The following is a 25,100-nucleotide window of genomic DNA, read 5'->3' as shown; positions in this document are numbered from 1 at the left end:
CGTGCTCCTCCCAGTACTTTCTAGCATCCACCTAGGTGTCTCATAGAAGACCCCTTCATATTCTGCCTACAAGACAGCAAATCTCTGTTGTTACATCCATGGCTGCTGGTATGCTCCTGGTATTTAAATTCCCATCAGCACAGTAGACTGAAAGTTCTCAACTGAAAATGTATTTTCGGATACAGCTTTCCTGGAGTTCTCAACTTGCTTTTCCTCAGCTGGAAGACAGCTTCCTGCTAGGTTAATACTATGCTGTGCTATGCTATGCTATTCTATGCTATGCTAAACCTCCTCAAAGGCAAGAGGAGAGCAAGCAGTCTCAGCTTGGCCTAGTCCCTCATGCCCTTTTGCACTGTTTTTGTGCCTTATATTTGTTCTCTCTGTTCCTCCAGATTAGAAGCTCTGGCCTCAAACTGCTCTGGGTATGTGCTGTGAGAACCATGTGGGCAATGAAGACAGTAGGTGAAGCAATTACTGAAGTATTAGTGACGACCCCGGAAGCTCTTGGAAGGCAGGTGAGATCACTGAGCGTTACAGAAAGACAAACACAGGTTACTTTTTTGAAAAAGACAAATTGGGAAGTTAGAGACCGCTCTTTGCAGAAATAGGTCTGAAAAAATATTACATGATCAACTTAAAGCAAATAGAAGATAAAAAGCAAAAAAGAAGACATATATTTACCAAGAATAAATCATGCAATCTTACTCTAATTTCCTTCTTTGAGAAAATAATGTCTAGTAGATGAAGAGGAGGCAGCAGATGGGACATATTTTGCTTTAGGAAAGCTTTTGAAACTGTTCCACATGATTCTTTCAGAAGCAGACTAAAGAAATATGGTCTATATCAGTGTGCCCAGTATTTCTGGCTGTGTGAGACACTTACCTTGTTTCTGTATAAGGGAGAGACCATATGTTGCAGCCCTTCCTCTAATGCATAACTGTACTGCATTGTGCAAGCTTAGAAAAGCCAGTGCTTCCTGGGGCAATGAGATTTATTGCATATATGCAAAGAGATCCACATACTGCCATGATCAGAGGCACTAAGTGGGCTACCAGCAAAGACTTCCTGCAGTGTACTCAAAATAGTCCATCCCGCAGGCAACCCTCCTCCCTGTGGACTCTACTCTGGATCCAGAAAGGAGCAAGGCACACCACAGCCAAATTCATTGTCCTGGCAGGCCATGGGGTTGTCCACAGCTTGAGGTTTATCATTTAGAAGGTACGTGATATTACTGTAATGGGGGTGGCAATGGTGCACTGTCAGACTGGGAGGTTATTTTGACTGGAGTCCTGCTGGCTTATGTCCTGGGCCCAGTTCTGTTCAGTTTTTTAATTAATGACCTATATGATTTAATAAAGAACTCGGTCAAAATTTGTGGATAAACCAAGATGCACTTTGAAGGTCAGGATCAGACTTCTAATGATCTTGAGAAACTGGAGAAAGTGATCTAGAAGTTACCAGTATGAAATAAAGAGAAGCAAGTGCTGTGTGCCACATTTATGAGAAAGGAAACAAGTACCAAAATATAAAAAAGGGTATAACTGAGTGTCTGAAGGATGCCAGGAACAGGTGTTGGAATTAGAGAAAATAAAAAATTAAACATGAGTGATCAATCACCAAAGTGTCATACTGGGGGGTGATAAGGAAATGTATTATTAAAATACGGGAGGAAGTCTCATTTTCTGCAGTGCTGTTGAGGCCTTTTCTGGACTTCTGTGTCCACGTTTAGTGCTAGAGGGAACTGGCGATGTGAATGATTTGGGTGCAGATGACAGAGGAATGAGTACAAAAGAAATTTTGGAAGTGGAATCACAGTGTTACAAATTGTCATAGTACCAGACAAGCAGATTCTCAGTTGTTGGTGAGGTAGTTTTTACAAGAGAGATAAGCTATATAAATCAATGTGAAACTAGATTGCAAGGTTTTAACATGCAAAGACAATGATGTATTTTTATAGGTGACAGTTGTGGAAACTCACCAAGTAAGCAACACGTGGTTCAAGATCACAACTCCTCTTCAAGAGGAATAAGAAAATTCTTGTAATTTAGAAAGATGGAAGGAACTAAAATCAATAACATTGAGGAAGGAAATAGTAAAGAATGGTCTCAGCAATTAAAGTCCCAGCTAAGCAGGCCCCATGAAAAATGGGCAACTAGATCAATAAAAAAAATGTAGAAATATATCTATACAAATGCTGCAACTCTGAAGCCTAAAAGAGGTGAACTAGAATGCCTGATTTTAAAGGAAGTTATTGACATAATAAATGCCTCAGAAACTTGGCAGAAGGGTAGGAAACTGTAATAATAGGGAACAAATTATAGAGGAAAGCTGGAAAGGGGTGCATTAGTGGTGAAGCAGTGGAGAATATGAGGAATTGTCCCTAAATGAAGTTTCAGCAGAGGACATTTTGGAACAAATCAATAAAATGAACAGTAAGAAAGCACCAAGATAAGATGATACTCAATCAAGAGTTCTGAAAGACCTCAAACACTAGATTAAGAGGAAGCTAAATGTAGCATGAAAAGTGTCATTTAAGTTGACCACACTGCAAGAAGGATGGAAAGTGGCAAATGTGTCTTCAGCCTTGAGAAAAAGGACTCCAGGACAAATGTGGAAAACCACAGATCACTCACTTCCAAACTGAATAAGTGAGTAAAAACTACAATAATAAAGAAGAGAACCAGTAGACAATTTCATAAATGTGATTTATTTGGAAAAAGTCATTACAGTTCTTGCAGAAGGAGACCATGTCTCATAAATCTGTTTGAACTCTTTGAAGATGTCAACAAGCTTGTAGGTAAGGCTGATCTAGTTGATAAAGTGTGTACGGACTTCCAAACAAATGTCAATAAGTCTTTCTGCAGAGACTCTTAAAGTAGTTAAGCTGAGATAATAAGATGTCCTCTTGTAAGTAAATAAGACGGAGACAAAATGGGACAAAAAGTGGGAGAAAAGATCAGTTTTTCCAGTGAAAGGAGCTCTACAGCTTAGTCATGCAACTGTTTGATTTAGGACCTGTGCTTTTCAGTATCCTCATAAATGATTTGGAAAGGGGGGGGTGAATGTTGCAGTAACGAGGTTTGTGGATGACACAAAATTATCGGAGGTAGTTGAATCTGACCCTGAGAAGAGAGTCAGATGGTTCTCATGGCAGTGAGTGACTATGTCCAAAATGATATGTGAAAGTCAATGCTAATATATGTAAAGTAGTTTGTCTGGGAATATACATATTTTTAGAAAAGGAAAAAAGGAAAAGAAAAACACGATTATGTGATTATGTCACTGCATAAATATTTGGCAAACCCACATATTGATTAATATGTGTAGTTCTGTTCATCCTGTCTCATAAAGAATAAAATAGAACTAAAAAGGATGGGTGGGAGTTATTTAGCTCAGAGACTTAGGCACCTAAATTTAAGTTTCTACCTGTAGGTGTCAATCTATGAGGAAGATATCTAAACTCCAACACTAAATCAAAGCTTTTTAATCTGAATTCACCCACAGAAAGTGGATGAAGACAGACTGGTTTTCATATCAGGACAGAGAAAGTAGTCAGGTATAGGACAGAGATCTTGAGGTCTCCTGGCTAACTAGGAAACAATGAAGAGGGGATGACTATTATTTTTAAGAATAGGAGAAGTTAAGGATACCCCATGAAATTATTAGTCATCAGGCCTAAACCAGAAAGTCATACATTCTCATATAACATATTATTAAATTGTAGAACTTATTGCCAGAGGTTGTTGTGTAGGTCAGAAGTATAAATGAATTAAGAATTTCTGGAAGGCTGATGGGAAGCCGGTGTCCTGCCAAACAGAATTATGAAGGCACATTCAACTGTCAAAAGCCAGGTAGAAGTATATGGGTAGGCCTCTGAGGCAGCTAAGTAGGACAGTAAAGGCAATTTCTAGGCCAGAACAGAGACTGTGAGTGAGAAATTGGTGTGCACCCCACCAATAGTTCTTTTTGTGGTCAGTGGGACACCATGAAGAGAGAACCACAGCTGGGTCTCAGGAGTAGGAAGTGTGGTACACTCCAACATGGACTTTGGGGGAAGGAGAGGGAAAGGGAGGGAAAGAAATCCTGTGCAGAAATTGTAGGAAATGAGGGAGAGTGATGATAGCCATAAACCAATAACTGTTAGCATAGGTAATGTTAAAACATGGAAGCAAGAAGCAGTGTCTGTAGCTCATGGTCTTCAGCACCTCAGAGTGACTGAATGAAGAAAATCCTAGAAACTGCTAGCAGTACAGCTGTTCCCAGGACTTGCAGCTAGCTGCACTCCTGCCTGGGGCTTGAAATGTAGGTACTAGAATTTATTTGGCTAAATCTAGTCTTTACTAGAGCAATGCTCTAGTGGCTTTTGAAGACTTAAATTGCTAACAACCACATTCAGCCCAGCTTATCTCTCTCTGCCTGAATTCCCTGGGTTTCACTGACCAGCAGTATTTCAGTCATCACTGAAGTTGCAGATGGGATCCTGAATGCAATCAATAATGGCCCAAACATGGTCAGTTTGGATGGATTGTCTCAGAGGAATAGCTAACAAGATATGCAGGGCTGTGGAGAGTAAGGCTGGAGAACATCTCCAGCTCTCTGATATGGGGGAGAACTGAATTATGAATGTGGCTACCACCGTAGATAAGTTTAGTTTAGTATAAAGCTGTCTATAGTGGTCCCAAACTTTCCTCTTTCAATCCTGCTTTCATTTTCTATTTTGTTTGGATATATTTTCATTATTTATTTTGTGCTTTAGAAAAATACTGGCTTCTGTTTTGAGTTATTCCACTGGCTGTCCCCAGGGTATAACTACCTGGCTCTTAAATGGTTGCAGGTATTTTCCTGTGTACTTAGGCAGCCATGAATTTGGCTCCACAGACCCCAGAAGGACTCGGGAGTACTCTGGAAACCAGTATTGCTCATCAGCAGGGTGCCAACTTAGAGAATGATGATTTGATTGGATTGGTAGCACTACTTAAAAGCAAAATTGGAATCTAATGCAGCTGTCTTTAAAATACACTTTAGTATTCCATAAGAAGCCTGTAATAACATCAGAAGTGGAAACCTTTAAATGAGGGTAAATTTGATGGCAATTTTTATATCCCTCGCTGTAAAGCATGGCGAGCTGCAACGTGGTAAAATCCATTAATACTTTGGGGATTTATGGGGTTTTTTTATAAGTTGGGAACTACTAATTAGCTCAAAGTGAAACTTAATGTAAGAACATGCAAGTTCTGGTGGGAGTTGCTGATTGAGGAAGTACCATTCTCTCCCACAAAGCCCAAGGGCCTGAGCCTCCTGTCCACGAGCGTGGTAGAAACCCACTGCAACCTCCTGCTTCTACATGAAATTCCTGCTTTATTAATCACCTCAACCAAAGACCATGATTACAAGTGCATTTCTTCCAATACCAGTATGAGGCTTAAGCAGTTTGGACCCCTTTCTGTCCCCAGTCCCTTTTGATCATGATGAGGCTGCCCAGGAATCTGGGACAGAGAATGGGGCTGCCTAAAAACTACTTTTCCCAAAACAGGGCTATCCTTACCTGGGATCCACCTTGATCCACTTTTTTATGTAGTCGTAACACAGTTGTACTGTCACGACTATGGGGCTGTCACAGGACCCTCATATACTGGCACAGCCTCTGAAAGGAAAAGATTTGTAATTACATGCAAAAAAGAGAGTGCTGCGAGTAATCGCAGATCTTTGGTATCCATATGTATGTTCTTCAGCCTCTGGATAGGGATGATCTGCTTTACTTGAATACCTGTCACCATAGCAGGACTTTGTGCTTACTGCCTGATGCTCCGTTTGAATTCTGTGACCACAGGACTGTTCCTAGCATTTCTTGACTTTTCTGACCTAGAAAATATTTACTTATTTTCTATAAATCAGAACTGCTATCCCTGGAAAAATTTAATAAGGTATTTTGGTGCCTGTCAGGGAGTTGCCAGTGGAAATTGGGGTCAAAATGGTAGCACGGTTCTGGACTTAATTAGACAGGCTGCTTTTTTTTGGAGAAGTTATTTTAAAGAGTTGGACACTGGGACATTTTCTGCATTGAGTTAAGAAGAAAACAGCTTTAAAATTTGTTTCTCTATTTCCTAGAAAATGAGTTTTCTACATGGTTTTGGATTGTTCAGCCAAATGTCTCTGTTTTTTCATGATATGTTTCACAACATATTTGTTATGTCCAGACATAGAATGTTTGAATTAATCAAAACTGAAATATTTATGGAGAAAGCCATTTTACGTCCATCTCTGTCGTAAGACTGGCTGCTTTGATAGGGATTAGAGGTTGTTACACTAATGACTTAGACTTTTGTCTCATTGCCAGAGCAGTTTCCCAATTTAGAACCTTTTCTTCTGATTAATATTTGTATTCCTCCCACAATTCCTCTTCTTATAGGAACTCGTACTGGGAATTATTCCAGACCTACATAATGTCTCTGAAATCTTTTTATCCCTCTGTTTGCTGATCAGTGGAAAGGATTTTAATGCCAGGTTAGGTAATCGAGATAAATCCTAACTTCATCTAACTTTATCCCTCGACCATGTCTTGGATATTCTAGAAACATTTTTTGTAATCCATAAATAAACTCACATAGGATTTTGATTAATCTTTTTTTTTTTTGCTCATCTTTTTTCAGTGAAGCACCATCACATTACATGGGAGATCAAATGGAGTGTATGACAACTTCCACTGTGCACTAGCTTGTTTAGCGCAACATGTTTTGGGGGGTTGAAAACATTAGTAAGTTCCAAAGACAGTTTTGTGCACAGCTGGGCATGTACCATATATTTTGGTACTATCCTGAAGCAGTAATGGCTTCTAGCACCTGATAATGCTTTCTAGCCCCATTCAGTTGTTTGAATTAGCTTACATAGTGGTGCAAAGTATACACTGATTTAATTCACTTCATTTCTAACTGTACCTTGTTACAAAGAAAAGGGAGTCAAGCTTGTTTAAAGTAGGTCTCTTGCTGGCACTTGAAGTCAGCTAAGGCGTGGATGCCAGTGCAGTTTGGGAGAGGTAGGGCTCCTGGCTCGGAGAGCCGCATCACAGCGCTGCCTCCTGAGTGCTACTCCCTGAGCTTCTGTGTGCCCATTTGGGACACTTTGTGGCCACATGCCAGCCACTTCTCATGCACAGTCATGGGGAGAAGTACACACCTAAGGAAAAACCTTCCCAAAAAACTACATCCTGGTTAGAAAACTATTTATCCTTGCATGTTTAATAATGCAAGGCAATAATAGGGAGCAGGGCCTGAGCCCATGTTAGTTTATCCTTATTCATTTGACTCTTTTTAACTCCAGCAGAAGGTTTCAAGCTAACCCGGAAGTCGAAGTTTTCTTACCAAGAAGAAAACTTTGGTCTGAGTGACTGCCGAGTGACAGCTCTGTACCTCAGACCCATCAGGTTAAGTGAGCCTGGAAAAGATGGTAGCTCCAGTTCGTTAGGAGAATTGGACTCCATGTTACCCTTGACTGTCCTAATGACAAATAGGATGGAAAAACCCTTTCTCTTGCTTTGACCCAGAGCTGCTCTTTCCTCTGATGGTTCATTGATCCCTTTGCTTCCCTTCTCATTTAATAGATTTTTATAAGTTGGGCATTTACAGATCTGCTGCTATTAACATTCAATGTTAGTGGACCCGAGAGCTTCTCTGCCAACTATGCTGGAGCTTCTGAGCCTGCTGATTTGAAAATGTTCATTGCTGATAAATTCTAACATCTGTCTCAGTTACTAATAGACTGGAAAGTATTTTATCATCTTCAAGCAAAGAAAGCAAATCATCCTTCTTTCCAAATACCGAATAAAAGTCTGTTTGAACACTTCTGCATTTTCTGCATAATCCTTCACAATTCTTCTGTCTGCACTAAGCAGTGACCCCGTACTGTTGCTAGGATTTCTTTTGCAAACACAACTTTCTTGTGCTAAGCTCTGTCAGCCATGGGTTTTATTCTGAGGTTTCTTTGTTTCGTACTTCTGTTCATGTAGGTCAGGAGTTTTCCTGGCTATTGATTTACAACTAGTTACACGCAGTACCAGCGTTTGACATTTCTGTCTTTGTTTTCCTTTGCTGATATCACTACCAAACTTTAACCACGTGAGTCGATTGTTTTAAGATTTTGTGTTGAGTGTCTGAATCAATCCAATATTTTTCACATTTTTTAAAGTGTCAGGTAAAATGGCAAAAGGATTCAGAAGAAGATACCATTTTTCCAATGTTTTAAATACATATATGTTTGTAATATATCTTTTGTTTAATATTGAATATATATATAAATAAAAACCGCAATAGCAATACATAGTCCACTTCTGACAAGCTAGTGTCTTAATATTTGAATTAAGGGCTTGAAATTTAGGAAAGAAATAACCTCAGTAAAAGATGTGTGGTTTTTCTTTTCCTTTGAGTGGCGGTCAGTCTATGTATATTCAGCTGAGACTTGCCGGCGTTCAGCTATGTATTCCACAGAGACCTTGTCCAACAACAAGCACCACTCCTGGCTTCAGGCATGAGCAAGATTTTACCTGCAGTGCGCAGCAGAGGAGCTGGTATGTGCTGGCAGGCCTCAGAAGCAAGGCAGGTGGGAGGACTTAGAAGGTAAACAGATGTAAGGTGGGAAGAGAAGCAAAAATAGCTGGACAGGCACAGGTGGGTACAGGGAAGGTCTATAGGATAGAGATGGAAAGATTGGTGCTCGTTCAAGCATGTTGCCTCTTGAGAACGTGGAACGTAGCCTGACACCATGCAGTGCCTCCTGTGCAGGTCTGGCAGCAAATACATGAAACCACCAGCACAGCGTGTGTATTCAGCCTCAGTCTACTTAAGGTTTTTATAATGGATGACAACATCATATTGTTATCAGTAACCTCATTATTTGTAGATACCAGGCCACAGAAGGGGATGAGGATACCACCTCACAAGCAGGGACATAGAGAAGGCAGAGCTGTTTAATGCTTTCTTCACCTCAGTCTTCCGCACCGACGGTGGGCTCAGGGACTCCCAGAGCCAAAACTTGGGAGGCGTTGTTGACGCTCTTGAGGGCAGAGGGACCCTGCAACGAGATCTGGACAGACTGGAGAGCTGGGCAACCACCAACTGTATGGAGTTTAACAGGGCAAGTGCTGGATTTTGCACCTGGGGCACAGCAACCCTGGAGGTACAGACAGACTGGGAAATGAGAGGCTGGAGAGCAGCTCTGCAGAGAAGGCCCTGGGGGTTCTGGTCGATGACAAGTTGAACGTGAGCCAACAGTGTGCCCTGGCAGCCAAGAGGGCCAGCTGTGTCCTGGGGTGCATCAAGCCCTGCATTGCAGATGGTCGAGGGAGGTGATTGTCTGACTCTGCTCTGCAGTGGTGCAGCCTCACCTTGAGTGCTCTGTGCAGGTTTGGGCACCACAGTACATTAAGGATATAAAGCTACTAGAGAGTGTCCAGAGAAAGGCCACAAAGTTGGTGAAGGGTTTAGAGGTGAAGCTGTACTAGGAGCAGCTAAAGTCACTTGGTTTGTTCAGCCTAGAGAAAGAGGAATCTGAGGGGAGACCTCATCGTGGTCACAGCTTCCTCACAAGTGGAGGAGGAGGGGCAGATGCTGATCTCTTCTCTCTGGTGACCAATGATAGGACCTGAGGGAATGGCAGGAAGATGTGCCAGGGGAGGTTTAGGTTGGATATTAGGAAAAGGTTCTTCCCCCAGAGGGTGGTGGAGCACTGGAACAGGCTCCTCAGGGAGGCAGTCATGGCACCAAGCCTTACGCTATTCAAGAAGCACTTGGACAGTGCCCTGAGAGATATGGTGTGAATTTGGGGTTGTCCTGTGCAGGGACTTGATGATCCTTGTGGGTCCCTTCCAACTCAGGACATTCTATGATACTACCAAAATGCTGTCTTCTTCAGCAGCAGTATCTGGGGAAGAGCTCTATCCAGGCAGGGCTACCTGTGCTCCCTCCATCTGGAGAGGCATCAGCAGGGCTGGAGGTAAGGCAAGCAGTAAAAGAGGGCTTACAGATTATAGCATGATCACTGAAGTTCAGGTGGTAAATCTGCCCTCTCTTTCAAAAGCTATTCATGCTCCTCAGACTCTTGTATACCTTGTGCTTCATCACCATATGTCAGAGATCCTCGTTCCTTTATCAAAGCTGTTATCTCTTGTTCATGCCGGCCTCCTCACACCACTGTGCCATCCCTGGATAGAGTATATGGGCAGGTAAACATGCAGAATACATGCATGTAGAGATACATGCATGCAGCTACTCCTACATGGACTAACAAAGCCCTGCCATAGTGCTGTATCCTCTCCCTCTGTTCACTTATGTTTGCTTTGGACTGTGAATTTCAATGACCACAGGCTGCTAACTGACAATCCAGAAAATTGTCCAGGAAAAGAATATCTATTTATCCTGTGCTGAAAGTTTTCCCATAGCACCCACTACAGGTCACAAGATGCGAGCAGAGTGTCCATGGCCCTTTGATTTGTCTGAGTAGGACAGTTTTTATGTTCTTTGTACCCTAAAGCCCAGTGGCTTTCTATTATCATAACTACAGTTACAGCACTTTCAGTCTGAAGGGCTTTTCCTTAGTGAACCTTTCTCTTGTACTTATACCACTGTATCTCTTAATTTTCATTATTAGCAGATGGAGCATGAGTCCCAGTTCTTTCCTTGTGTCCTTCCTGCCAAGAGCTCTCTGGTGCCGAGGCGTATTTTGTGGATACTTAATCTTGCACTACTTTTCTTCCAGTGATTTTGATTAATTTTATCCATGTACATAAAATTATTTTGTGAGTGATGCTTTCTATTAAAAAAATTATGTTGAAAGTTAGGTTTACTAACCTGATTCCACTGAAAGCATTTCATGCTCCCTTTTTTTTCAAATTTGAACTTCATTATTATTTTTCTGTAATCCACTTTTAATTGTAAGTACCCAGCATTCTGCTAGTTCACGCAGCACCAAATGACACAAGGTTGCTCTGGAGTGCTCCAGTGAGTGTCTTCTGGGGAATATTGAAATGCCATGGAAACAACATGAGAACCATTATCTGAAACAGCCTCTTCAGGCAAACCATATGGGGTGAAATATTCTGCACTGCTTCAATAATCCAAGCACAGATATGTTCACTGGTAACTCTGCAGTAAGCATCAGTCATTTGCTTTGTCTGTGCAGTATTAATGAGCCATTTCAATAGACAGCAGGTTTCGACTATATTTGCTGCATATTCATGTTGCTTCCTTCAAGTTGTTTCAAAACTCTTTCCACTAGATTAACTAGAAAGTCTCAGTTATTCTGTCAAGTGCTGGGGCACCAAAGGCATGGACCATACTGTCCTTTCCAGCCTTGGCTAGCATTCAGAAGAGAGGTGGTGTGCTAGGCATGCTGCCTTTGCTGAGCCCTCCTCCACTGGGGAGGCTTTGCTGCTGCTTCCAGCACTGTTTGCTGGGGCTACTTCTTTCTGTGCACGTAAAACCTCCTTATTGCATTCTGGTTCATCTGTCATACAGGGGTTGTGGTTGTTAGCAAGCAGTGGAGCCTTAAGACACTTTTTGCAGATGGGCACACATTATTATGGTGCAGGAGAGAGAATATGCAAAACCCAGAACACAGAGCACAGAGGGAAGAGTTGTACATTTTGACTAGGCTGATTTGTGCTGTGCCTGTTAAGCATCCCTCTGTGATGCTGTTGTGATATAGTCAGGGGAGCTGAATCACTCCAGGCATTGGTCTAGGTACTACAGAGCCTCCCCATGCATGAATACAGCATTTTCCATGGGGCAGAAAATGTCAAAAAAATTCCAGACAAGTTTTGGGAACCATAATGCACACAGAAGCCTCTGTGGGGGTACTGAAAGCCAAACAGAGGGCTCTGGGTAGTACTGAAAGCCAAACGGAAGGCTTCAGGGTGCACCAAAAGTCACCTGAAATTCAAGAAATACTTTAAAGCACTCCATTTTCTCTTTGTGAGCATTTGAAAACAGAGTCCTTCCTTAATCGTAGTGCCTGGTGGTAATAGCTACATGGAGCTTAACCTGGACAGCAGCCTAAAAAAAGTAATTTAAAAAAAATTAGTAAGGTTACTTACAGATCTTTCTATGGAAAGACATACCACAAGTCTTGAACTAACCACTTCCCAAGCAAGGGGAGTCACATATTTAAACCGCACCGCGAGGATAATTAAAAGGGGAAGGAGGTTGCCAGCACCAAACTAGATTGCCTTAGGTGCTGGTAATTGTGGAGGGGAGAAAAAGAGGGTTTTTTAATCGCAGGTCTGTTTTTTATGCTACATCTGTTTTACCAAAAAAGGGAGAGCAGAAAGTGAGCGCATGATTTATCCAGCAGGACAGAACCAGCAGTGCTGTGGTTGAGGGGAGGTGAAAGAAGGCAGCCAAGGGCTGGAAGCAGTGGCCACATCCTCAAGCCGAGTTTGTTGCTGTGATTGTGCCAGGGCTGCTGGGGCTGGCTGAGTGCTGCCATGCCTCTGGAGCTGGTGGAAGAGCTACAGGCGAGGGATGCTTTACCTTCTTTTTTGGAAATAATCTTCTGAAGGGAAAGAGCGAAGACTAATGTTTAGCACAGATGTCTGTGAGTCTGTTCTGCACCCTTTCAAGTCCTTGAATTTCTTTGTGGATGTTGTTAGAAGCAAATTTTAGAGAACTGCCTTTTCCTCCTGTGTAAAAAGTGAACTGATAACACTGCACTGCCTCACCTCCAAGGTCTTGCTGGCTCCTTTTCTCACATCAATCGATTCCCCACCCTGAGTTCCCACTGCCCATCCAGAGCAGGTACAGCATCAGGGATGCTGCTGCCAACTAATGCAGCTGAGGTCAAAACATGTATCTTCTTCCTACCAGATATGTCTGTTCAGGCAGAATCACTGCTCTGCTGTTAGGAAGAGCTCAAATATAAAGGTGCAGGAACTTACTTGTGTCTCCTACCACCTGAATCTCCCAAAGAGGCAGCTGCTGCTTCACCTACCTCCTCAGGGACAGGCAGCCAGCACCTGCTGGGAATGCCATGCAGGCAGGACCACGGAAGATTCTTCGCTAGGTAGGGGCACTGGAGAGGGGGCTGCTCATCCTGTCTCTGGAGAGAAGGTAGGACTGTGCGTATATCTAGGCTCTCTGGATTAATTTCTGCTACTGCTTGCCCAGTGCAGGAAGTGCTACAAAGAAAAGAGAACAGCTTTATTGCCCTCATCCTGCCTCTCTTCCTTGGGCACCCAGCCCTTGCTCCAGACTGCTTTCAGGACTGAAACAAGGAGTGTGTCTTGTCTGCCCATTGCCCAGGCTCTGCTGGGAAAACAAGATTTGAGGCGCACCAGCTTCTTCCCAGCAACCCTTCCCTGCTAATAACTGCAGGAAACCCAAAACTATACAAATAACCTGGCTTTGGCTGCTAAAAGCCAGGTAGAGCAAAGAACTGAAAAGCTGTGATGGAGGTTTGGAGCCTTCCCCTCCTTCTTTGCTCTTGCACACAAAGAGGGGCCCAAGGCATTGGGCCCCGATCTTGCAAAGAACCTGCCCTGGCTGGGTGAGGCAGCCCCAGAAAGCAGCACAAGGGATTGGTTTTGGGGAGCTTTATTTGTTCTTTGCTTACCACTTTCTCTGACATGACTTTAAACTGCGCAATTCACTTTGCCAGCACCACCTTCCCTTGCTGCAGAGCAAATCCCTTCACACCAGAGCAGCCTCATGTGCTGCCCCATGGTGAATCCTGGTTCCCCTCCTCTGGAGAAGGCCCAGGTCTCATCCTGCCCTTCTACTTCAGACCAACTCATCGGCAAATGGCTTAAAAAGATGTGTCCCTGCATCCCATCCCCATGTGGTCTGTGAGACCATGGGTCCTGCCCTTGCCTCACTGCTGCTTGATGGGACTGATAGTCATGAAGGCTCACAGAGCACATGGAGGGCCCCTGGGGGCACAGAAGCACACAGATTTCCAGGGGCAGGGGACACCAGAAAGCAGACTGAAAGCTCTGGGGCACTCCAAAAGGCACATCGAGACCCTTGAGGGCTCTGGTAAAGAAACAGAGGGACTCTAGGGGTACCCAAAACCACCCCAAGTGGCAATGTTGGAGCAGAAGGACAAATGGAGCAGTGCTGGTTTCCCTTTTGCCTTTCCAACTTGCCAGGAAACTGCAAAAGCAAACCAAGATGTATAGGGGAGCAGGGGGGAGACAGAGGGATTCAGAGCACTGAAAAACAGACGGAGGGATTTGAGGGGCCCTGGTAGCACAAAAAGCCATATGCAGGGATGTGGGGGGGCACCATAAAAGAACAAGAGCTTCTGGGGACACAAGAGGGGCACCAAAACCAAGGAAATAGTGTGTGTAAGAGACCTGGTTTGGGTTTGGGTTTGGGTTTTTTTTTTCCAGCAGAAGGAGTCCTATATCTGTCCTTTCACCTCCATGCGCTGGCATCCAGGTTTCAGATGAATTTCACGGTGTGTAAGCATCCTGAGAGAATTTCCTTCTTGTTCGCACTACGGAAGAGAAACACTCCTGTTTCCACTCGGATCTTACAATGGCTTGTCAGTGACAAAACATTCCCAAATCCTCTCATTTATCAAATGGCCAATCCTGTTAACAGCTTAAGAAACATAATTACCTGCAATCTCTTCTGCTATTCATTTTATGCCTACATTTCCCTCTCTCTGGCAGCTTACCAGCAGGCAAGTCAAGAGCTGAAGCACGGCTGCAGCCGTGGAGCGCGTCAGCAATGCAATTTCCTCTAATCACCTGCACAATGATCACAGGAGTTTTGCCTCCCTGTTTGTAGCAGCAAGAAGCAGGTGAGTGAGGAAGGCACACGGCCAAAAGCATTGGCTAACATACCACCAGTTGTGAATAGGTTTCCAAGCATAACTACATTTTAAATGCTGTTCTGTCCGTATGGTGGGAACGTCATTGCTTAGGATCGGCTTTTGAGGCACAAGAAGTCACAGCCAGATTTACTTGTCTGGGAGATACATGTCAGCAGGTGGGCTCAGGGAGAAGCAGCAAGAGAGACTGGTGCAGGCTTGGGTGCTGGAAATGGCTGAGCGCTTCATCAGCTAGAAAGCAGGGTCTGAAACATCAGTAGCTGTTGAACTAACGGGGAAATCGGGACCAGCTGGAGTCAGTGGGAGCTCCTGACTATTGCATTGCTAAAACAAGCTGATTTTGTCTTATTTCACAGTGCATCTGCAACTTGTGAGAGACTTCACATTGGCTCATTTGGATCAAATATCAGGGAGGATTTAGAAGAGCGGTGTTTGCAGGCTGGAGATTTGCTTGCTTCCTAAATGTTGGTTACGTATGGCACATCTTGAGCCAAAGAGAAACCCCTATGGCTTGGGGACTATTTCCAGGTCTGTCCCACCCACGCCAGCTGCTGGGAAAGCTGCCTTTTGTGCCTTAAAACCTTGTACTAGCCTGATGTTATCGTACATTTAACTGGCCCAGACATGCTTCTGTCTACACTCTCTGTTTAGACATGCCTTCAGTTCTGAAGGATTTTTCTTATGCCTACTCTACTCCTCTTTTCAACCATATCAGCTATTTCAGATCCTTAGTGTTTTGGATAAATGATATACATTTCTTCTGACACTTTCATATGTTATTTTTAAGCAGTTTTTTATGCTGCTTGCCAACATTTTATCCTTACAGTTCTTTGAATTTTGTATTGAAACGCCCTATGAACAAACTGTATACAAATCGGAAGGTCCTTTTTTAAAGTCAGACATCATCTTGGGGGATCTGGGGGCTTTTTGATCCTACTAAGATACTGAATTCAAGTATATTTTGGTCACTATTATAGAATAACTTTTTTTTAATAGTGGTTTGAACCTCAAATGCCAAATTTGGCCAGAACTGCCTAAGGAACTGCTTTTCCCATTGAAAATAGTTTAATTCACTTCTCAAAATTCAATCACTTAAAGTGACTGAATTTCGGAATGGCCCAAACGCCACCCAGACCCAGGCACCAAGGAGCTTGGGTGGCTCTGGGCTACCTGCCCAGAGCCGTGCGCTGCTTGGGAACAGCAAGGAGTTGGATAAGAAACTATCTGGGTCTTGAGGAGGGACTGAAGCAAGCTTGCTTCTTGTGTTTAACAAGATAGAATATATACATAGGGACATTAAGAACTGCAAATGAATAAACTGAACCTAAAGAAAGTGAAAACTGCCCCAATAAAAAAAAAAGTAGGACAGCTGTGCTTTTATACAAGAACTTGCTGTTTCTTTTATGACATTTATTTCAAATCATGCAAACCCTTCAGAGCAGCTCTAATGCCCAGTGGAGTTCTCCAACCTAAATGTCTCGTCGTCAGTGTAAGAAACAAAGATAACGTAATTTGAATGCTGGATGCAACAACGTAGGCTGCTCTTGAGGCTCATTCTCCCTGCTCCAAATGGGAATGATGGCTCCAAACAGACTCACCAGAACAGGCTGAAAAGCAGACATCTCATTTGTGAGGAAATGGCCAATATCTCAGCTTTTTTCCCCGCATTTGTTCCTTCCTTGAAAGAAAAAAACAAAACAGTTGCATAAAGATGCTGCTATTTCAAAGCAAATTTTAAAATGTTTCTGATTTGCAAATGGCATTTCAGCATTTTCATGAGAATAAAATGCTACGATGATGCTGTGTTTAAATATTTCATTCCAGCTCCCTGAACAAACTTAAAATCTTATTATAAGTCGTTTTGACATAAAAGTGTGCTTCTCTGTGGTGCCCGTAGCTTAGACATCTCCAGCTTCAAGCGCAGCTGCAGGAGCCCTCCCTGCTCATGGCTGATCAAAGGCAAACCATGCTGCCACCCGCAAGCCACTGCTCATCCCCGGCACCCAGCCCAGGAGAAAAAAAGGATGCTGAACCTCGTGAGTACTTCTTCCCTAGGGGCAATGCCGTCTATGAAAAATACATGTTGCTGTTGTAACCCTACTGTGAAAAGGTTGAACAAGTTAGGCAAACAAAAATATGTTGCCTTAGTTCAAATTTTACTGAAATAAAACATCACCTAGCGCTGGCTGCTCAATTAAACAGTTTGCCGTGCAGCTTTTGGAGAGGAAAATGCTGAAAAAAGGATTTCAGAGAACATACATATTGTGTGGAGAAAACATTCGATGAGAAATTTTCCAAACCTCCCTGCAATTCCCATGCGCTGCCATTCTCCAGCATGCGACATGTACGTTGCCCTGAAATTTGGAGGACAGCTTATGGCTGTGTGTGACTGTGCTGTGACAACTACCAGTATGTACGTGGGGTTGCAGGGGGGATGCATTTCAGTTAGTTCCAATGTGGGACCAGGGAGCTGTTGTTCTCCTCCTGTAGTACTGAGCACATCTTTCTTGGGAGATGCTGGCTCTCCTCTTCCTCAGTGTGGGCATTTAACCCCAAAATACCCATTGCCACTCTGCTAATGGGAGCAGTGCCGCTTTACCTGTCAGCGCTGGCACTCCGCCATGGGAACCAGTCCATCACTCCCACTGTTGTGACTTAAACAGCATTGCTGGCTGTGCACAAGGATGCCCAGCTTCTCATCTTTATTCCCTTGCTCCTTGTAGTTAAGTGCCAAACTAATTTTGCTGGGCCTGAGATCTGCGATGCTACCATGGTAGCGGCTCTCCCAGGGTCTCCAAGGACCTGTTTCGGGACTCCGAGCATCCTGACTCCATCACCTGACAGTGTAAGCCAATGCCTCTGCTCGATGAGACACTTGGATATTTCTTGTGTTGTCTCTACCCTTGATAACACCCTGATCCACAGGGTGGGCACAGGGTTGAGCCTGCAGGAGCCTAAGCCTGTATCCTGTGGGTGTCCCAGAACAGGACAGAGCATAGGACATGTTACAGGAGAGGACAGGGTTACTTGCTCTCTCACCACATGGCTCCACTGAGCCACCAAACAGCCTTACAGAGGCTCCTGTAAGCACTGGCGTGTTTTACATCTCCATCGTTCTCGCTGAGTAGCTTTGACAGCTCTTGATGTGTGCGAGTGAGGCCCCATCCAGCACACAGGGAGGGTACAAGCAAGTGGAAGGCAGGGCTTATGTTTGCCACTGATAAATGTATTAGTCTTTAAAGTGGAATTTAAACTACAACCCTTTTTCAGGCACCTCAGCACTGTGTTATTTTGCAGGCCATGTAAGGGAATGTGATTTTGCCTTTTTAACTGGAGTGTATCTTATGCTAAGCAGTGAGATTAAGGGTAGGGATCCAAAAGAAGTTGCTGGATGGCAGAATTGCCTTTATAAATAACATTAATAATTTATCCGATCCAGGGGTTTTTTGGGTAAATGAAATACCTGCCGCTGTATAAAGCCCATTGAATAGGAACACATCTTGGCTTTTATGAGGCTTGGATTAAAGAAGGGAAATGCTAAGGGGCTTATCTTCACTTCAATTTGCAGCCCTTCCGGCTAATGGCAAACTCATTTAAGAAGCTCCTGTGTTTGTGCCAACTCTGCCTTTATTCTCACTGCCGGAGCTTGGCTGCATTTCTCGCCGCAGCGCTGGAGAGAGCGGAGAGGAAGCAGTTTATTTTCTTGACCTCAGATTACCAGACAAAAGCTAGCGAGAATAATTTTCCTTGGAGTCCTCCCTATTGCAAGTTGCTTTAAGCATCTGCACAGCGGCTGCTGAGGACCTGGCCGTGCAGGGACCCCACGTGTGAAAGAGGACAGGGCTGGTGGCTGAACTGGGATGAGTTGAAAGAGCACCTGTCATCTTTCTTCTGGGACGCCTGCATCCTCCTGCACAGACAGTCATGAAATGGCAAAATTCATCCTCTGCAAAGCCCATGAGCTGTCACTTCTCAGCTCTTCTTTTATGCTGGTAAAAATCAATTGCTTCAAAGTTCACTGAAGGTGAAGGCAACATTTGCTTTCCATTCAGAGCTAAGCAGGCCATCTTCGAGAGCAAACGCTCTCAAAAGGAAGAATAGCAAAAATCAGCAGAAAAATTCTCAGAATAATTTGGACTAGGAAAGGAAAAAGCAATTTGCTCCCAGTTATTCCACAGACAAAAGTATGAATAAAAAAATCATGAGCTATTTACCCTGCCTGGACTGTTTGCATGAGTTTTGTGCTATTCCAGTTTTGCTTCACCAGCCCCCAAAGACCTTATCACTGGATCCTCAAGGCACTTAAAGAAAGCATGAGGTTTTATTTTATTTTTTTTTTTGCATGCTGGATCAGCAGGGACCAAAAGCAGAGAAAACAAAAGGGGTCCTAAATCTGAACCACGCTGATGCTTGCGTGTGCATTGACCTGGATCAGAGACCGAACTCTGGATGGCTAACTCTAGCAGTACAGAAATTTTGTCCAAAATAGTATTACAAACTCAGGTGCTTTGCATTCAGATAGCAAGGCTGTAGCAAAGGCACGGTGGGTATTTACAATCTGTTATAGAAAAACCTGATACATGTCATTAGCTATTCTGTTGTAAAAGCAGTTTATGTTACCCACATCTGCTGTTTAGGTGGCCCAGCCAGACAGATGCACTGCTCAAAATGCCAAAGACTGTGCTGCTGCAATGAGGAGAGGAAAAAGAAAGGAAAATGAAGACCTCGTAAGCTTTATCAAAAACCACCAAAAAGTGAGGAGATTTGGGGATTACACTGTAATTACATTACCTTAAGAAAAAAGTTTACTGAAAATTTCCTGTTTTGTGTTGCCAGTGCTTTTCAGCCATTAGTAACACATAACTTCTCATTGTCTTTTCCTGAGGCACAGATGGGCTAATCTTCAGCTACCTGATAATTACACATTGTTTGAAACTGTATCAAAAGCTTCTGTTCCTGCATTCCTTCAGCGGCCATTACAGCTCACAAAATCCCTTGATTGGGGCTTGCAAGGGTCTCCGTCCATCAGTCCGTCCGTCCATCCATTCATCCATCCATCCAAAGGGCTGGGAGTGGAGTGCCAGAGCATCCATGCTCACATATAGGCTTCATAGGCTGCTTGTACAGATTTGCACCATTTCCAAACTCGGTGGAGCGACTGAAGCTCCACCAGAAGCATCTTCTTGGCTTGATGCCAGTATCCAAGGTTAATATGGGATAATGTTGCATCAAAATGTTTCTACTTAAATATGCATGGCGATGCTGATGTCGTGGGGGAATTAAGGATAAACCAATATGAAATGTTAGAAATCAGCATAACGAAGGTTTAGTCTCAGTTCTTGGGCAAAGCTATGGACTGCCAAATTGGAGAAAGGCAGCCCATCATCAGCTCTGTGGAGAGGAAGGTTGACAGTGCCCCCTTCTCTAGAGCCACAGTGGAGGCTGGAGAAACCTCCTTCTCCCTTGATCCCTCCTCTTCAGGAGTGGTTACTCTGCCAGTTGAGCTCTGATTGTTTTCAGAGGGTGTTTTCTCAGCTGGTTTGAGGGTGTCCAGTGGGAAAACACAAAAGGCCTCACTCATGTTTTCTGCTTCCCCATCATCAGGTATGCCTGTTGCCTTATCAAAGAAGGAAACTAAATTGGGTTGACATGACTGGTTCTTGACAAACCCACGTTCTTTGATTTTATTCTTCATTTTACATCTTACAAATGGCTTATTTAAGACTTTCTTCCAGCCTCTTTCAGGGAATTGAGATTAAGATGATGATTTAATTTTTAATTTTTTTTTTTTAAAGTATCCTCTTTAAATAGAGGTGCTTCTCTCATCTCCAGGGACCTCTACAACTTCATGAATTTTGAAGATAACCACCAAGGGTTTATTGTTGTTGTTGGGTGCATTTCATCAGATGCTCTCATTTTGTATATATTTGACATATCCAAATGGCTTTAAACTTCTTTCCTTATGCTGGCCTTCTCCACAGTTCCCATCAAAGCCTATTTCATTAAGTTCCATTCACAATTAACCTTTTTATAAAGACTGAAACAAGATGGGGCAAATTCCTGCTTGGAACGTTCAGTCTGTTCTCCTTCCCCAGACACGTACGCCCCTACACATCTTGCTGTTCTTATTTTACATCTAATTTATTTGCAGACCCTTGCTGGTTGCCTTCGAAACCTTGTGCGCACAGACTTAGTCGCTCTCATGCTGTGAACCTGTATTATTCCTCTATTCTCCCCCAGACACGTGCCCATTTTGACTTTCCATACGACTTCTTTCCAGCTTCCAGACCCTGCTGCTGCCATAATGGCATCTAATTATACTTCTTATCTGCTTTCACAGGGGAGCAGTCTGCTGTTGTGCACCATCTTTGGTCTCTTCTGGGAACTGCCAGTTCTCATACGTTTCCTCACCACGTATTTCCATCCAAGAGAGCTTCTCTACTTCTTCCTTGATCTCTGTCAGATGCTCATTATTTTGTTATTTCTATTCTTCTGACTTACTGTGCTGATGGGAAATGACGCTCAGGTTATACATAACTTCTCCTATTCCCAAATCTCTTGGGTTGTAAGTTAAGGACTAGCCTGATAAGGCTGCAAAATTGAAGGGGGGGATCACTAAAAGCTCCTAAAATCCTTCTGGCAGTGTTTCCAAGTGGGTCTGACTGGGCATCACTGCAGAGAGGGTGTTGCTTGGAGAAAAAGATACAGAATTGGCCGGTTGGTCCCAGAACTGGCCATTCGGTCCATTTTGGATGGTATGTGGGAAGCAGGGCTCTGCGGCAGGATCCCCCCAGACCCTGGCATCTCATGGAGTAATTTCTGATGTTCTCCATGCATATGGGGATTGGATGATAAACAAGCTCTGCTCGTGCCTCGACTCTTCAGATGACGTCTGTATTCTCAGCTCAAAAGGACCAAAGTGTTGCTCACCTCCGTAGCCCTGTTTCTGGGTGCATTTGGCTGGAGCCTCTGTGCAGCCACACCACTTGCATGCCCGACATTTACCGCACTGGCCTGAAAGTCTTCTCGTTTCTCCCATGGCCACTTGGAGTCAAGTGCCACTGGAAATGTGGCTCCTGCAGGGAGGAATTTCAGACGCCCTCAGTTCAGATCCTAGACATTTGTGAGTGCAATTTTGTTTCGGGTTTTACAAATGCTATTCTGCTCACTTGCTTGCCTCGAGTAATGAAGCAGCGAGATAAAAGACAGGACCACAGAAGGTTGTTAAAAAATTACTTGCAAATTAATGTGAGGACAAGGTGTATGAGTTAATATCGTATAAAGACCCTTGAAATCGGCATACATGTGTGCACCCTCCGAGCACTGACATTCGCAGGCAGAACTACACTGGTAACCAAGCCCAAGGGGCTTGATTAACAGGAAATTTTCAGAATGCCAATTAGAGCAAAGTTTACCGAACAAATTGTTTGCACTTGTACCCTAGAACCATCATGAATTTTAATTCAGCATGGATTTATGTGGCTGAAACAATAATTAAAGATACATGAATGCCTTGTGTTCAGGATACTCCCCCACAGCTACACTGTAGTCTTGGGTGGGGAATGGGGTGAGGAGCTCGTTTGGGCAGGGTCTGCTCTCACTTGGGAGGACATGGGGTGCAGGAGGGTTTTCCCCATGGAGATATAAGCAGTTTCCTGAGTACTGAGCTCACTGATTTGTGCAGCTGATTTGTCTTTGGTTTCTTTTTTTCTCTTTTATTTTTTTCTTCTTCATTTTTGTAACCTGACAAAGAATGATCTGTGGGGCATTTTATCAATTAATGTTGGCTTGTCTTTTCCTGCCTTCCACTTTTGGTGGCTGTGTGATGTTAAATCAGCTGCTTGGGTCCCCCAAGACTGGATCCTTGCCCTGTGCTCTCCCTGCAGCCTGGGAGGGGACACGGGGATCCCCTCTCTCCTTATCCCTGATCCTCCTTGGCCAATCCCAGGTTTGGATGCAGGGGAAATGCCTTGCATGCCACCATAATGCAGGGAGCTGCTTTGCTGGAGGAGAAAGCAGTGCTACCACATGGCACCAGCGAAAAGTCACAATCAAGCAGCGCAATATATGTGTATGCCTTCATTTGAATTCTTCTCTCCCTCTCCTCATGCAGGTAAATAAGTTACACAATTTTAGAAGAAGTTATTTTCTGTCACTACACTTTTAAATGTCAAGCTCCTGGAGTGGAGTCTCCAAGATAGTTTAAGGTCAGTCAGGCTTCAAGGAAGAAATACACAGGTGGGGAAGAAAAGCTGCTGTCAGGCTGTGGCCCAGCCTAAACTCAGGCTGTGGTCCAAATGATGGGCAAGCATGAACATCCCGCATGGATGCAGCACCCAGGGGCACTGCCCTCCCTGGACTTCAGCAATTGCCCTCAGTTATGGAATAACTAAAGACTTTGACAAAAAACCCAGAGGCTGAAAATGCTCTGGCCCGTTAGTTCAGGAGTACTGATGAATAATGCATATACATACAAAGGTTGGTTTACAAATGATTAATTAACCTTAAGAGAGGTTATCCTCATCGGCAACATCCATCATCCTAAACAGCTTAATCATGTCTGCACAAAACAGTGTATTTGAAACACAATTATTTGAGAAAGAATATTGAGGAATCGTGGAGCAAGCACTGGACACCAGCAGCACTCCCTGCAGAGACGGGCAAATGCCAGGCACAGAGGACCACATCCAGGTCTCCAGACTTTGCTGTGCCACGTGTGGTGTAAGACAGGCTCAACCATTGCTTACTGGAGCCTGGCGCCTGCTCACATGCGTGCCAGGGTATGGCTGGGAAGGTGCAGAAATTGCACCTTGGCTATGGTAAACTGATCAGGCATTTGTTTTCCTGCTTTAATGTAAGAACGCAGCTCTCCTGCCAGAGAGAGCTGCTCCTGGTGCTTCCTGCTGCGACTAATGGCTGCTGTGCTCAGTGGGAATATTGCCTGGGCAAACAGGCCTTTAGTCCAAGGGCTTTTTGCATTTGTTATCAGTGATTTGTTATCTGTGTCTATTAATAGAGTGCTCCTAAAAAGCACTTCCACTGTCTGGCGTAATTGCTGGCTGATACCTGGGTGCTTCCACCGAGCAGCGTCTCTGCTAGCAGCAGGGACCTGAGCAGCTGCTGCTGCTGGAGACCTGGTGTGGTCCCCCACTCTGGGGAGAGCTTAACCCCTCTGCCCCCCGATTCAGGCTTCAAGAGAGCCTGCAACTCCAGGAAGGGTCACTTATGATAATAAACGTTTAGTTTTAACGTAAGTGGGTTTGCTTTATTTTGGCAGAGGCATGTTTGGCTGAAGGCTGGCCCCCATCAGTAACTCTTGCAGGGCAAATGTCAGTGTGTGGAAATCTTGTCTACATCAGAAGAAGGTTGCTGTTCTTCCAGCTCCTTCTTCCTTCTACCCACTCCTTCCCCTCCAAAACCAAGCAGGGCACAGAGCTCACCAGGGTCTTCTTGTACAAAGAACAGTTTGCCTCTGGCCTGGATGCCTTCAGGGGATTGGATGCTGAGGGTCCCCATGCTCATGAGTTCAACCGAGAAATGATGGGAACCCCATGCAAAGCTTGGTGCCACCACTAAGTTGGTGGACCACCAAGTCTTTCCCACCTGTCTGCTTATTTCCCATGTCTCCTGGCTGCCACATCCATGCAAAAATCATTCCTGACCTGCTGGAAACGGGAGCAGTATGGTGATGGAGACCCTCCAAGCAATGCCAGGGGAACAACACCCACTGTGTCTGCTCTGCCTGGTGCTTCTCCTGGGGCTACAGCTTTAATACACGTTTATGCATTTTTATGGGTGTTTTAGAGGCATGAAAATGATTTACAACTTTTCATATTACATTTTTTTAATCCTTTAAAATTAAAACAAATCTTTTTCCTGCTTTGCCCAATTTTAAGGCATCTAAAAGAGATCAGCTCTTGCAGAAAAATATGGATGGAAGAAACTCCTAAAATCCCCAACCACTGGAAACAAAATTGGTATATTTCCAAGTGAAGTACAATAACAGAGTGAACATACATGTTTAATTTGAAAATGTTGATTCCAAATGGATTTTTCTTTAAAAAAAACTTCCCCCAAGCAAGTCAATATTTGTAATCAAATTGAAATTTCCTCTGGGAATTATTTATTTTCATGAGGTCTAATTTTTTGCGAGGGAAAATTTTACATAAGAAGGTTTTAAGTCGCTTTAAACCAGCTTTAGGAATCTGGGCAATGGGAGGGGGCTGGGAAATCCCACTCAGGCTGCAGCCCACTTGCCTTTGATGAGGGTGATCTGATGA

General features: G+C 43.9%; 1 long non-coding RNA gene across 2 annotated transcripts in view; it reads left to right on the top strand.

Moving 5' to 3' along the window:
- LOC135314722 (uncharacterized) overlaps positions 1-22,628 on the top strand; it is a 39,209-nt gene extending 16,581 nt beyond the window's left edge. The window contains exons 6-10 of one of the 2 annotated variants that reach the window (XR_010374187.1): positions 393-515; positions 1,098-1,218; positions 14,660-14,790; positions 15,177-16,856; positions 17,544-22,628. This is a non-coding gene — a long non-coding RNA (uncharacterized LOC135314722). Of the gene's footprint in view, positions 1-392; positions 516-1,097; positions 1,219-14,659; positions 14,791-15,176 lie in introns of both variants that reach the window. The other variant, XR_010374188.1, reaches the window with a different exon arrangement.
- Positions 22,629-25,100: the final 2,472 nt, after the last annotated feature.

This window comes from Phalacrocorax carbo, chromosome 8, assembly GCF_963921805.1.
Source record: "Phalacrocorax carbo chromosome 8, bPhaCar2.1, whole genome shotgun sequence".
Lineage (NCBI taxonomy): Eukaryota > Metazoa > Chordata > Aves > Suliformes > Phalacrocoracidae > Phalacrocorax > Phalacrocorax carbo.
This window is presented reverse-complemented; position numbering and strand designations above follow the sequence as displayed.